The sequence below is a fragment of the Schistocerca piceifrons genome, chromosome 5, assembly GCF_021461385.2.
Source record: "Schistocerca piceifrons isolate TAMUIC-IGC-003096 chromosome 5, iqSchPice1.1, whole genome shotgun sequence".
Classification (NCBI taxonomy): domain Eukaryota; kingdom Metazoa; phylum Arthropoda; class Insecta; order Orthoptera; family Acrididae; genus Schistocerca; species Schistocerca piceifrons.
In genome coordinates, this window is record NC_060142.1 from 83,906,272 (window position 1) to 83,921,176 (window position 14,905).

Here is a 14,905-nt window from a genome sequence, read left to right on the forward strand (position 1 = left end):
GATGCTGAGGATAAAACAGCTCGTGACTATTGTGCAGTATTACGAGAACTAAAATTCATGCAGACGTGTGCATAAATGTTTGCGCAAGAGTTAAACACTGAAAGTGTTTTGGCAAAACCTCTAGCAAAGTCTGCAATTTGAACTTGGTGGCAAAATGGCTCGAAAAGGGCTCTGTAGTGAGCATAAACCATAACTTCCGACAAGAGTTCGAACGACTCAGAATTTTGTTCGAGTGAAGGAAAGCCTGGAACAAAGGAGCTTGTGTCGAATCATTGTCAAAAAGGACTTACACCTATACTTTTACATGATTAAAGTTATGCACGAGTTAATGTGTTCAAATCAAGTTAAGCAAGCTGTCCCTCCGGTGGTTTAATGAGTGATATGCAAGCAGGACTTTTGGATCCTCAGTGTTCGATTCCTTCAGATGAGGTCCCGTTCAGCCTGGCAGAGCATGTGAAGTGACAGAGCACGCACCGTTACGCATCATAAAATTCCACTCAGCACTTTGAAGAACCGTTGTATAATATCAAGGTTGGTGCTTGGAGCAAAATGTCTGGTGTTCGGGTCTTGACTCTATCACCAAGTGTTAACGCTGTACAGTATGGCAAGAAACTGTTTAATCCATATTTGGATCCACATGCAGAATAGGAACGGCTGTATGGTAATTTTAATCGAGACAAAGCAACAGCATACAGCCACTTGGTGACCTCGTCACGATAGCATGAGGTGTTCCGTGATGAGAGGACAATCAGCAGAGACAAGAGAATCTCCTGGCCACTTCGATAGCCTGATCTCTCTCCTTGTGATTTTTACCTTAATGGCATAGTGAAGTCAAATAATCCCCACACATTTAGAGAGCTGCATCAGGACACTGAAAACGCTACTGGTCCTATCCCTCAGGCAGAGCTGCTACGCGTGTCTCATACACTATGTGATCAAAAGTATCCGGACACCCAAAAAACATACGTTTTTCATATTAGGTGCATTGTGCTACCACCTACTGCCAGGTACTCCATATCAGCGAACTCAGTAGTCTTTAGACATCGTGAGAGAGCAGAATGGGGCCCTCCGCGGAATTCAATTAGTTCGAATGTGGTCAGGTGATTGGGTGTCACTTGTGTCATACGTCTATACGCGAGATTTCCACACTCCCAATCTTCCCTAGGTCCACTGTTCCGATGTGATAGTGAAGTAGAAAGGTGAAGGGACACGTACAGCACAAACGCGTACAGGCCGACCTCGTCTGCTGACTGACAGAGACAGCCCACAGTTGAAGAGAGTCGTAATGTGTAATAGGCACACATCTATCCAGACCATCACACAGGAATTCCAAACTGCATCAGGATCCACTGCAAGTACTATGACAGTTAGGCAGGAGGTGAGAAAAGTTGAATTTCATGGTCGAGCGGCTGCTCATAAACCACACATCACGCCGAAAAATGCCAAACGACGCCTCGCTTGGTGTAAGCAGCGTAAACATTGGACGATTGAACGGTGGAGAAATATTGTGTGGAGTGACGAATCATGGTACACAATGTGGCGATCCGACGGCTGAGGGTGGGTATGGCGAATCCCCGGTGAACGCCATATGCCAGCGTGTGTAGTGCCAACAGTAAAATTCGGAGACGGTGTTGTTATGGTGCGGTCGTGTTCTTCATGGAGGGGGCGTGCACCCCTTGTTGTTTTGCGTGACACTATCACAGCACAGGCCTACAGTGATGTTTTAAGCACTTTCTTGCTTCCCACTGTTGAAGAGCAGTTCGGTGATGGCGTTTGCGTCTTTCAACACAATCGAGCACCTGGTCATAGTGTATGGCCTGTGGCGGAGTGGTTACACGACAATAACATCACTGTAATGGACTGGCTTGAACAGAGTCCTGACCTGAAACCTATAGAACACCTTTGTGATGTTTTGGAACGTCGGCTTCGTGCCAGGCCTCAGCGACAGTGCAACACTCCGTGAAGAATGGGGTGCCATTCTCCAAGAAACCTTCCAGCACCTAATAGAACGTATGCCTTCAAAAGTGGAAGCTATCATCAAGGCTAAGGGTGGGCCAACACCATATTGAATTCCAGTAATACCGATGTAGGGCGCCATGAACTTGTAAGTCATTTTCAGCCAGATGTCCGGATACTTTGGATCACATAGTGTAGTTTGATAAGTCGAGCACAGCGCTGCATTGACGTCAGCTGTGGTAATTTCCAGCATCTTCTGTGATATTCACCAGCAAAGCTCAATTCCACATCAGTTTTATTGAAGATATTCTTCTAGCCACTTTTATTTTGCCCATTTGCTGACCGAACTAACAAAATGTCACGAGCGCTAGTCGAGCGCGATATCCAATTCCCCCTCAGTTCATGTACTCGACATTTGCATGACAGTAGTTGAGGAGTACGAACAAGCGCGAACAGCAATATCGTGATGCGGTAAGTCTAAGTTTCAGCAGATCTGGATCCTGTCACTGTCGAATTGCGATATGTGTTGCTAGACGTTTTCGGTTTTTACAGTAGATACAGTACATTCTTCTCACTAACAACTAACATTCAAATCCGATTTCTGAATGAAAAATGGACGTATAATATACATAAAAAAGCCACGCACCACGAAGGAATTATCCAAATGGGACGGAAATCAGTAGATGCTATTTACAGGTACAGACAAACAAATGATCACAATTTCAGAAAAAGCTGGATAATGTATTCAAGCGACAGAGCTTCGCAAATTGAGCAAGTTAATAACGGGTTAGTCCACATCTGGTCTTTATGCAAGCAGTTATTCGGCTTGGCATTGACTAATAGAGTTATTCGACGTCCTCTTGAGGAATATCGTACCAAATTCAGTCCAATTGGAGCTTTCGATCGTCAAATTGCTGAGCTGGCTGGAGCACCCTGCCCATAATACTCAACACCTCTCAATTAGGGAGAGATCCGGCAACCTTGCTGGCCTAGGTAGGGTTTGACAAGCACGAAGACAAGCGGTAGTAGATGTAAAGAACGAACGTTACTAGATTTAATTCGACATCGTCATACGAGACTCGTGAAGTGTTACGTTGTGCCATTACGTCTGGTTATCACTGGCCGTCACTTGGACAACAGGCGTAGCGTTTCTTGAGGTCGGTGGCTGTGAAATTCTTAGAGGTCTCCGAGACGTTAGCTTCCAACAAGGTAAGGCAAGACCGCATGTTGCTGCTGTCAGCACGTTCTTCAGTGCCTCACCCATTAAAACCATCTGTCATGGGTTGCCCAGAGATTAGGATGCACCGGCCGCGGTGGCAGAGCTGTTCTAGGCGTTTCAGTCCTGAACCGCGCGACTACTACGGTCGCAGGTTCGAATCCTGCCTCGGGCATGGATATGTCTGTTGTCCTTAGGTTAGTTAGGTTTAAGTAGTTCTAAGTTCGAGGGGACTGATGATCTCAGATGATAAGTCCCATAGCGCTCAGAGCCATTTGAACCATTTGATTAGCATGCTACCACGAGCCATACCTTTGATTACCGACATAAAGTTGAAGTAGCATAGAACGGCGTACCTATATGTAATCTTGAATCTCATTCCAAGTTGATGCCCACTAGGGTTAGAACCGCTGAGCTGGCAGTACTTTGTACTCAATTACACACTCTGCATACTCCTAAATCACCTACGAGTTTAATTATATATATCTCCTACAATACTGTACACGAAAACGATAAGAAAAATTACTTTAGTTGCTATTCTTTCTGGTGGTGCAGTTTTAATGGTCTGCAGTACACGTCGCCTACAAGACACATGACGTCGTTGGCTTGCGCAACATGGGGAGTGCTGAAGTGTCTCAAAGATTCCAGTTTCTAGATTTCCAGAAAGCGTCTGATACGGTGCTCCATTGCATACTGTTAAAGAAGGTAGGAGCATGTGGAACAGGTTCACAGATATGTGAGTGATTCAAAGACTTCTTAAGTTACAGAACCCAGTATGTTGTCGACGCCGAGTGTTTATCAGAGCCGGTCGTGGTGGCCGTGCGTTTCTGGGCGCTGCAGCCCGGAACCGCGGGACTGCTACGGTCGCAAGTTCGAATCCTGCTTCGGGCATGGATGTGTGTGATGTCCTTAGGTTAGTTAGGTTTAAGTAGTTCTAAGTTCTAGGGGACTGATGACCTCCGATGTTAAGTCCGACAGTGCTCAGAGCCATTTGAACCATTTTTTTTTTGTTCATCAGAGACAAGGTAGTCGTTAGGAGTGCCCCAGGGAAATATGATAGGAACGCTGTTATTCTCTATATACATAAAAGATTTGGCGGACAGCTTCGGCAGCTATCTAATATTGTTTGCTGATGACGCTGTGGTGTGCTGTGAGGTGTTGAATGGTTCAAATGGCTCTGAGCACTATGGGACTTAACTTCTGAGGTCATCAGTCCCCTAGAACTTAGCACTACTTAAACCTAACTAACCTAAGGACATCACACACATCCATGCCCGAGGCTGGATTCGAACCTGCGACCGTAGCGGTCGCGCGGTTGCAGACTGTAGCGCCTAGAACCGCTCGGCCACACCGACCGGCTGAGGTGTTGAAGTTGAGCGACTGTAGGAGGATACAAAATGATTTAGACAAAATTTCTAGTTGATACGATGAATGGCAGCTAGCTCTAATTCTAGAAAATTGTAAGTTGGTGCAAATGAGTACGAAAGACATTCGCGCTGTGTCCAGATACAGCATTAGTAGCATCCTGATAGACACAATCACGTTGTTTAAATACGAAACGGAACGAGGATTGTGGCAGGAAAGGCGAATGGTCGATTTCGGCTTATTGGGACAATTCCAGGAAAGTGTGGTTAAACTGTAAAGGATACCCCATCTAGGACGCTAGTGCGACCTATTCCTGAATACTGCTCGAGTGTTTGGGATCAGTACGAGGTTGGATTGAAGGAAGACATCGAAGCAGTTGAGAGGCAGGGTGGCAGATTTGTTACTGGTGGGTTAGAACAAAATGCAAGTGTTAAGGAGATGTCTTTCGGGATCTCAAATGGGGGTCCCCAGAGGTGAAGCGACATTCTTTTCGAGGAACACTATTGAGGAGATTTACAGAAGCGGCATTTGAAGCTGACAGCAGGACGATTCTGTTGTCTCCAACATACGCAAGGACCGCTAAGATAAGATACGAAAAAAAGGGCTAATGCAGACATATAGATAGTCGTTTTTCCGTCGTACTATTTGCGAGTGGAATATGAAAGGAAATGACAAGTAGTGGTATGGGGTAACCTCCACCACGCGCTGTAAGGTGGATTGCGGAGTATCGATGAAGATGTAGATGTAGAAAGACCCTAACTTGCGATATGGTGCAGCAGATCTAGCATCTTGGTGGTGGTTTGCCTAAAGTTCTCCATGTAAACAAGAGCGCGATATTCGGAGGCAAGGTGGGGCCGTGATCCCTGCCCCTCGCTCTCAGGGAAAGAAAAAAAATATAGTGTAGTTACGAGTTTTTCTTTGAAGTCTATACACTACTGGCCATTAAAATTGCTACACCAAGAAGAAATGCAGATGATAAACGGGTATTCATTGGACAAATATATTATACTAGAACTGACATGTGATAACATTTTCACAAAATTCGGGTGCATAGGTCCTGACAAAACAGTACCCGGAACAACCACGTCTGGCCGTAATAACGGCCTTGATACGCCTGGGCATTGAGTCAAACAGAACCTGGATGGCGTGTACAGGTACAGCTGCCCATGCAGCTTCAACACGATACCACAGTTCATCAAGAGTAGTGACTGGCTTATTAAGACGAGCCAGTTGCTCGGCCACCATTGACCAGACATTTTCAATTGGTGAGAGATCTGGAGAATGTTCTGACCAGGGCAGCAGTCGAATATTTTCTGTATCCAGAAAGGCCCCTACAGGACCTGCAACATGCGGTCGTGCATTATCCTGCTGAAATGTAGAGTTTCGCAGGGATCTAATGAAGGGTAGAGCCACGGGTCGTAAAACATCTGAAATGTAACGTCCACTGTTGAAAGGGCTGTCAGTGTGAACAAAAAGGTGACCGAGATGTGTAACCAATGGCACCCCATACCATCACGCCGGGTGAAACGCCGGTATGGCGATGAGGAATACGCGCTTCTAATGTGCGTTCACCGCGATGTCACCAAACACGGATGCGACCATCATGATGCATTAAGCAGAATCTGGATTCATCTGAAAAAATGACGTTTAGCCATTCGTGCACTCAGGTTCGTCGCTGAGTACACCATCGCAGGCGCTCCTGTCTGTGATGCAGTGACAAGGGTAACCGCAGCCATGGTCTCCGAGCTGAAAGTCCATGCTGCTGCAAACGTCGTCGAACTGTTCGTGCAGATGGTTGTTGTCTTCCAAACGTCCCCATCTGTTGACTCAGGGATCGATACGGGGCTGCACGATCCGTTACAGCCATGCGGATAAGATGACTGTCATCTCGACTGGTAGTGATACGAGGCCTTTGAGATCCAGCACGGCGTTCCGTATTACCCTCCTGAACCCACCGATTCCATATTTTGCTGACAGTCATTGGATCTCGACCAACGCGAGCAGCAACTTCGCGTTACGATAAACCGCAATCGCGATAGGCTACAATCCGACCTTTATGAAAGTCGGAAACGTGATGGTACGCTTTCTCCTCCTTACACGAGGCATCACAACAACGTTTCACCAGGCAACGCAGGTCAACTGCCGTTTGTGTATGAGAAATCGGTTGGAAACTTTCCTCATGTCAGCAGGTTGTAGGTGTCGCCACCGGCGCCAACCTTGTGTGAATGCTCTGAAAAGCTAATCATTTGCATATCACAGCATCTTCTTCCGGTCGGTTAAATTTCGCGTCTGTAGCAGGTCATATTCTCGGTGTAGCAATTTTAATGGCCAGAAGTGTATTTCGCCGATTTTTAACAAAGGTGGTATTGGCACTTTTTTTATGGCTACTTAAAAGACACCTGTTATCTTTCAAAATATTAAAAACACTCCATACCCCGCGGTCTACACCTGCCCCCCTTCCCGGTAGAAACTGTGGTACGGGTTCTCTTTTATGTGAATGCTGTAGTGAAGATGCTTTTAACAAGTCATTTCGGATGTTCTAATTTATGTAATTTTTCACCTGATAGTGATTATGTCTATGACGAAGACAATGATAACGGTATGACGAAATACGTATTGGAGACGTGCCTAGAGCCTCTTCATTTAAACCTATGAGTCGTGGCCCTCGCGATTCGGTCAGCACATCGCTGGAGAAATGCGGAAGTACGAAGCGACCCACCTGTCCGACATGGGCGTACTCGCTGGTCGGCAGCGCGGCTCGGTGGCCCAGCGCCGCCGCCAGCCCGTTGCCGCCCCCCTCCGCTTCCTGCGTTTCTTCCTCCGTGGGGATTGGCAGCTGGAAGCCCCTGGGCAGCAGCGCGGCCACGTCCTCGTCGGTGACCGCCTCCTTCTGGAGCTGCTCCAGCAGCGGCGACCGCTTGCTGTTGCTGCGCTTGTCCGTCTGCAGCTTGGGGGCCGCCGAGGCCTGCGGCCGCAGGCGCTGCTGCGGTGGCGGCGGCGGTGCCTTGTACTGCTTCTCCTCCCGTACACGGATCAGCAGTGGACGCTGGGGCGCCTGAAATTACGTTAGCCAGTAACCAGTTACATACTGCGCAAAAATATTGGGTTACTGCGTAGCGTTTTTCCACACGTGCAAGAAACGTAACAGATACACATAGAAGAGACTTTAGTCATCAATAATACAGGGTGATTCAAAAAGAATACCACAACTTTAGGAATTTAAAACTCTGCAACGACAAAAGGCAGAGCTAAGCACTATCTGTCGGTGAATTAAGGGAGCTATAAAGTTTCATTTAGTTGTACATTTGTTCGCTTGAGGCGCTGTTGACTAGGCGTCAGCGAGAGTTGATGCTAAGATGGCGACCGTTCAACAGAAAGCTTTTTGTGTTATTGAGTACGGCAGAAGTGAATCGACGACAGTTGTTCAGCGTGCATTTCGAACGAAGTATGGTGTTAAACCTCCAGATAGGTGGTGTATTAAACGTTGGTATAAACAGTTTACAGAGAATGGGTGTTTGTGCAAAGGGAAAAGCTCTGGGCGGCCGAGAACGAGTGATGAAAATGTAGCACGCATCCAGCAAGCATTTGTTCGCAGCCCAGGAAAATCGACTCGCAGAGCTAGCAGAGAGCTGCAAATTCCACAATCAACTGTATGGAGAGTCCTACGAAAAAGGTTAGTTATGAAACCTGAACGTCAACTACCCGAGGCGATGGATCGGCCGCCAGGCAGCCCGTGACAGAGCACTTCATCACTGGCCTCCAAGAAGCCCTGATCTTACCCCCTGCGATTTTTTCTTATGGGGGTATGTTAAGGATATGGTGTTTCGGCCACCTCTCCCAGCCACCATTGATGATTTGAAACGAGAAATAACAGCAGCTATCCAAACTGTTACGCCTGATATGCTACAGAGAGTGTGGAACGAGTTGGAGTATCGGGTTGATATTGCTCGTGTGTCTGGAGGGGGCCATATTGAACATCTCTGAACTTGTTTTTGAGTGAAAAAAAACCTTTTTAAATACTCTTTGTAATGATGTATAACAGAAGGTTATATTATGTTTCTTTCATTAAATACACATTTTTAAAGTTGTGGTATTCTTTTTGAATCACCCTGTATATTCCTCTTCACTATTTACAACCGTCTGCCAACACTGGGATATCTTTTCGATTCCGCGACTGTAGAAATCACTTGATTTTGTGGCAAAGAGCTTGTCGAGTTATGTCCGGAGAGCATTTTCTTGCAGAAAGGGAGGTCCTTCCGGGCTGTTCGATAGAAAGCGGAAAATGTGAAATTCTGAGCGTGCAAGATTAGGTGAGGGAAGTGTGTGCGGAATGATTTCCCAACCCAACTTCTGTATAGTGTTTTTTGTCAGTTTGGAAGAATGCAGTGGGGCGTTATCGTGGAGTGGCATCACTTCATGCGTCCGCCTCCGTAGCTCAGGGGTAGCGTTACTGCCTACTACTCTAGGGTTACCGGGTTCGATTCACGGCAGGGGACTCGGTGTTGTGTGTGCAAGTCGCCGAAGTGGCGTCAACTAGAAAGACATACAGTACGGCGGCCGAACCCCGAAGGGGATATCCCGGCCAATAAATGCTATATGATCATTTCATTTCATTACTTGACGCAGTATTCCTGGTCGTTGTTCATGGAATGCGTCTGCAGGACGTCTCAGTTGTTACACCTCAGCGAAGCTATTCGTAGTACACCACTTCACGAGAAAAATGGAAATGGAAATGCCGTGTGGCTAGGGCCTCCCGTCGGGTAGACCGTTCGCCTGGCGCAAGTCTTTCGAGTTGACGCCACTACGGCGACTTGCGTGTCGATGGCGATGGAGGTAAATGCTGCCGAGCAAGCAGAGATACATATATGCTCACCACCTGCTTTTTGTGATTTTGGCTTAGAGCACCAGCTTTTTTAACCTTCTCCATTGCATACAAATATCGCACGATGGGGTAATGATCGCAGGTCATCACATTTGCCTTTTCTCACGTACACGGGCACGGATCATTGCCCACTGATGCGTTTAAACCATCTCCATCAGACACAGAAAGTCATCCTCAATGTCGAGAGTCGCTAATGCCAAAACGACCTTTTTTTAAAACGAGAAAACCATTTTTCCGTCGTTCGGTGTCCAATGGTATTACCAGCATATACAGCGCAAATGTTTCTGTCTGCCGGCCGCTGTGGCCGAGCGGTTCTAGGCGCTTCAGTCCGGAACCGCGCTGCTGCTACGGTCGCAGGTTCGAATCCTGCCTCGGGCATGGATGTGTGTGATGTCCTTAGGTTGGTTAGGTTTAAGTAGTTCTAAGTTCTAGGGGACTGATGACCTCCGATGTTAAGTCCCATAGTGCTCAGAGCCATGTGAACCATTTTTGTTTCTATCTGCCTCCTCTGCTATCACCCCTCTATTGAACTCAAACAGAAGAACGTGTTGCGAATGTTCCTATTTCTCCATTTGGCAAACGGCCAGTGTTCCGGTCACTATCTCCAAATGAGAAAATGACAATAATTAAACTCATATACCAACAGTGAACAACAAATAAAAAATGACAGTCGATAAAGAAACCCGTAGCAACCGGAACAGCAACATGCAAAAAAAAAAAAAAAAAAAAACTCCACGAACATATTCACTAACCTAATAACAGAACAACGAAAATGCTCAACCTCCAGTATGAGTATCTCTTACAGATGGCCGTAAAGAAAGAAGGAAATACGTTCCATTATCTACAAAAGCTCTAAACGGAAATGACTTTCCCTCTCACATGCACCTTACAGTAAAATAGTAATACCGTACCATAAATTAGGAAAGTCACATGTACACATCATAAGAATGCAGCCGTCCCCACTTCCTCTTAAGTACCACTTCTTCTATAGCCACTTCTCCCAAAATTCCCACTCCAATGGCAGCCTCCATAGTTGAGAAATTGTCACGATTCCTCAGGCAACCTAACTGCAACGTCGAATGCAGTGACAGCGGTGTTGTGGAAATACACTTCAGTGAAATTTTTTATCCAGAGAGGTTTGAGTCCAGAATGCTTACAAAAGATCAATGGAAAGGTGTAAAATATGGGAGACGTAAGAGTAAGTACTCAATCAGCATCCTTTATTTATCATTTAACGTAAATATTGGGTCGTTCACTTAAGGGAGCTGCTACAAAGCGTATCTCAGTTCAAACGACACCAAAGGCATAGTGAGAAGCAACTAATTTTTAATCATTTGCTTTGATAAACATCATACGTAGATCACATTTGTGTATAAAGTTGCGACGTGAAACGAGTAAATTAGCAACCATAAAATGTGGGTACATGCTGCCTATTTACTAATTTGTGTTTGTCCTTTTGCTTCTATTGAAGTATTTCTTTAAAAGTGTTTCTTTAAAGACAAACATTTTTAAACTTCTTTTGAAAATACTTTCGCTAATTATCAGGCATACTTATTTCAAAGCACAAATTGTGTCTTATATTTGTAACTACGCATGTCACTCCTTTCTGCGAGAAACTTGTGTTAACGTTCCTCTTAAATGCCTAGGCGACGTTACTATCGTCGCCGCTGACTGCGCATGGTGCCTGTTTACAAGGCTTTGAAAGCCATAGACATTGACTTGGTTGGGCAGTTGAAATAAGCAACAGCTTATTGGAGGTCCTAATGTGTTTCGGGGACTGATACTGCACTTCACATGTGAAGTAACTATTGTGTTTGGAGGTAGTACGTGGCTGATTCTTGCTGTTGTTTGGGATAGTCATGCTGACTACAGTGGTCTTGGAGCATTCCCTTATCAAATATAATTACGTTGAAGACCTGGAGTATAACTGAGAGTTCTGGCATACTTGCTAAAGTCCCTTACGGTGTATTGGTGCCTGACAAGTTCTTTGTGTTTTCAACCAGAAAGAAGAAGAAGTTGAACTGTGACGAGTATTTGTTTATTTGGGCCAAAGTAGGGAATAGAAATTGTAAAAATAAAGATTGTTGGTGATTGTATGCTATATTATAGACAATAAATCTAATTGCTTATCTCCTCTTCCCTAATTTCTTATCTATGTTGTTGTTGTGGTCTTCAGTCCTGAGACTGGTTTGATGCAGCTCTCCATGCTACTCTATCCTGTGCAAGCTTTTTCATCTCCCAGTACCTACTGCAACCTACATCCTTCTGAATCTGCTTAGTGTATTCATCTCTTGGTCTCCCTCTACGATTTTTACCCTCCACGCTGCCCTCCAATACTAAATTGGTGATCCCTTGATGCCTCAGAACATGTCCTACCAACCGATCCCTTCTTCTGGTCAAGTTGTGCCACAAACTTCTCTTCTCCCCAATCCTATTCGATACTTCCTCATTAGTTATGTGATCTACCCATCTAATCTTCAGCATTCTTCTGTAGCACCACATTTCGAAAGCTTCTATTCTCTTCTTGTCCAAACTATTTATCGTCCATGTTTCACTTCCATACATGGCTACACTCCATACAAATACTTTCAGAAATGACTTCCTGACACTTAAATCAATTCTGGATGTTAACAAATTTCTCTTCTTCAGAAACGCTTTCCTTGCCATTGCCAGCCTACATTTTATATCCTCTCTACTTCGACCATCATCAGTTATTTTGCTCCCCAAATAGCAAAACTCCTTTACTACTTTAAGTGTCTCATTACCTAATCTAATTCCCTCAGCATCACCAGACTTAATTAGACTACATTCCATTATCCTTGTTTTGCTTTTGTTGATGTTCATCTTATATCCTCCTTTCAAGACACTGTCCATTCCATTCAACTGCTCTTCCAAGTCCTTTGCTGTCTCTGACAGAATTACAATGTCATCGGTGAACCTCAAAGTTTTTATTTCTTCTCCATGAATTTTAATACCTACTCCGAACTTTTCTTTCGTTTCCCTTACTGCTTGCTCAATATACAGATTGAATAGCATCTGGGAGAGGCTACACTCCCTTCCCAACCACTGCTTCTCCTTCATGCCCCTCGACTCTTATAACTGCCATCTGGTTTCTGTACAAATTGTAGATAGCCTTTCGCTCTGTATTTTACGCCTGCCACCTTCAGAATTTGAAAGAGAGTATTCCAGTCAACATTGTCAAAAGCTTTCTCTAAGTCTACAAATGCTAGAAACGTAGGTTTGCCTTTCCTTAATCTTTCTTCTAAGATAAGTCGTAAGGTCAGTATTGCCTCCCGTGTTCCAGTGTTTCTACGGAATCCAAACTGATCTTCCCCGAGGTTGGCTTCTACTAGTTTTTCCATTCGTCTGTAAAGAATTCGTGTTAGTATTTTGCAGCTGTGACTTATTAAGCTGATAGTTCGGTAATTTTCACATCTGTCAACACCTGCTTTCTTTGGGATTGGAATTATTATATTCTTCTTGAAGTCTGAGGGTATTTCGCCTGTTTCATACATCTTGCTCACCAGATGGTAGAGTTTTGTCAGGACTGGCTCTCCCACGGCCGTCAGTAGTTCCAATGGAATATTGTCTACTCCGGGGGCCTTGTTTCGACTCAGGTCTTTCAGTGCTCTGTCAAACTCTTCACGCAGTATCATATCTCCCATTTCATCTTCATCTACGTCCTCTTCCATTTCCATATTATTGTCCTCAAGTACATCGCCCTTGTATAGACCCTCTATATACTCCTTCCACCTTTCTGCTTTCCCTTCTTTGCTTAGAATTGGGTTTCCATCTGAGCTCTTGATATTCATACAAGTGGTTCTCTTATCTCCAAAGGTCTCTTTAATTTTCCTGTAGGCGGTATCTATCTTACCCCTAGTGAGATAGGCCTCTACATCCTTACATTTGTCCTCTAGCCATGCCTGCTTAGCCATTTTGCACTTCCTGTCGATCTCATTTTTGAGACGTTTGTATTCCTTTTTGCCTGTTTCACTTACTGCATTTTTATATTTTCTCCTTTCATCAATTAAATTCAATATTTCTTCTGTTACCCAAGGATTTCTACTAGCCCTCGTCTTTTTACCTACTTGATCCTCTGCTGCCTTCACTACTTCATCCCTCAAAGCTACCCATTCTTCTTCTACTGTATTTATTTCCCCCATTCCTGTCAATTGCTCCCTTATGCTCTCCCTGAATCTCTGTACAACCTCTGGTTCTTTTAGTTTATCCAGGTCCCATCTCCTTAAATTCCCACCTTTTTGCAGTTTCTTCAGTTTTAATCTACAGGTCATAACCAATAGATTGTGGTCAGAGTCCACATCTGCCCCTGGAAATGTCTTACAATTTAAAACCTGGTTCCTAAATCTCTGTCTTACCATTATATAATCTATCTGATACCTTTTAGTATCTCCAGGGTTCTTCCATGTATACAACCTTCTTTCATGATTCTTAAACCAAGTGTTAGTTATGATTATGTTGTGCTCTGTGCAAAATTCGACCAGGCGGCTTCCTCTTTCATTTCTGTCCCCCAATCCATATTCACCTACTATGTTTCCTTCTCTCCCTTTTCCTACACTCGAATTCCAGTCACCCATGACTATTAAATTTTCGTTTCCCTTCACAATCTGAATAATTTCTTTTATGTCATCATACATTTCTTCAATTTCTTCGTCATCTGCAGAGCTAGTTGGCATATAAACTTGTACTACTGTAGTAGGCGTGGGCTTCGTATCTATCTTGGCCACAATAATGCGTTCACTATGCTGTTTGTAGTAGCTTACCCGTATTCCTATTTTCCTATTCTTATCTATAAAAAAATTAATTCACTTATCAGCATCTTAGAGCGCGCGTTCAATTGAAGAAGGCGGTTGTTATGGTTATTGGTCGCGCCAGACCGCTCGTGATTTTTTTAAAATTGAAACACTGGTTGCCGCGCAAGGCGGTTGGCTACCTTAAGAGAGCGGACTTAAAAAGCTGGAGCGCTTGGCAGGCACTATAGAATAGTACATACCATATATCCAGGTACTGCGTTTGTGAATATCTTGATCTCTCGTGTGTTCGAATAGGTGGTTGACAACTTCTTATCAATACAATAACGCAGTGTCTCTGTTCTTCAGAAGTACGACGGACATGCATGCAACGTATTCGTAACTGAGAATATGGACGATCATAAGCTGTATAATACACTGAAGCACCAAAGGAACTGGTATAGGTATGCGTATTCGAAAAAAGAGATAAGTAAACAGGCAGAATACGGCACTGCGGTCGCAACGCCTCTATAAGACAAGTGTCTGGCGCAGTTGTTAGATCGGTTACTGCTGCTACTTTGGTAGGTTATCAAGATTTAAGTAAGTTTGAACGAGGTGTTATGCTCGGCGCACTAGCGATGGGACACAGCATCTCAGAGGTAGCGATGAAGTGGAGATTTTCCCGTGCCACCACTTCGCTGCAGCCGGAAAAAGATCCTGCAAGAACGGGACCAACGA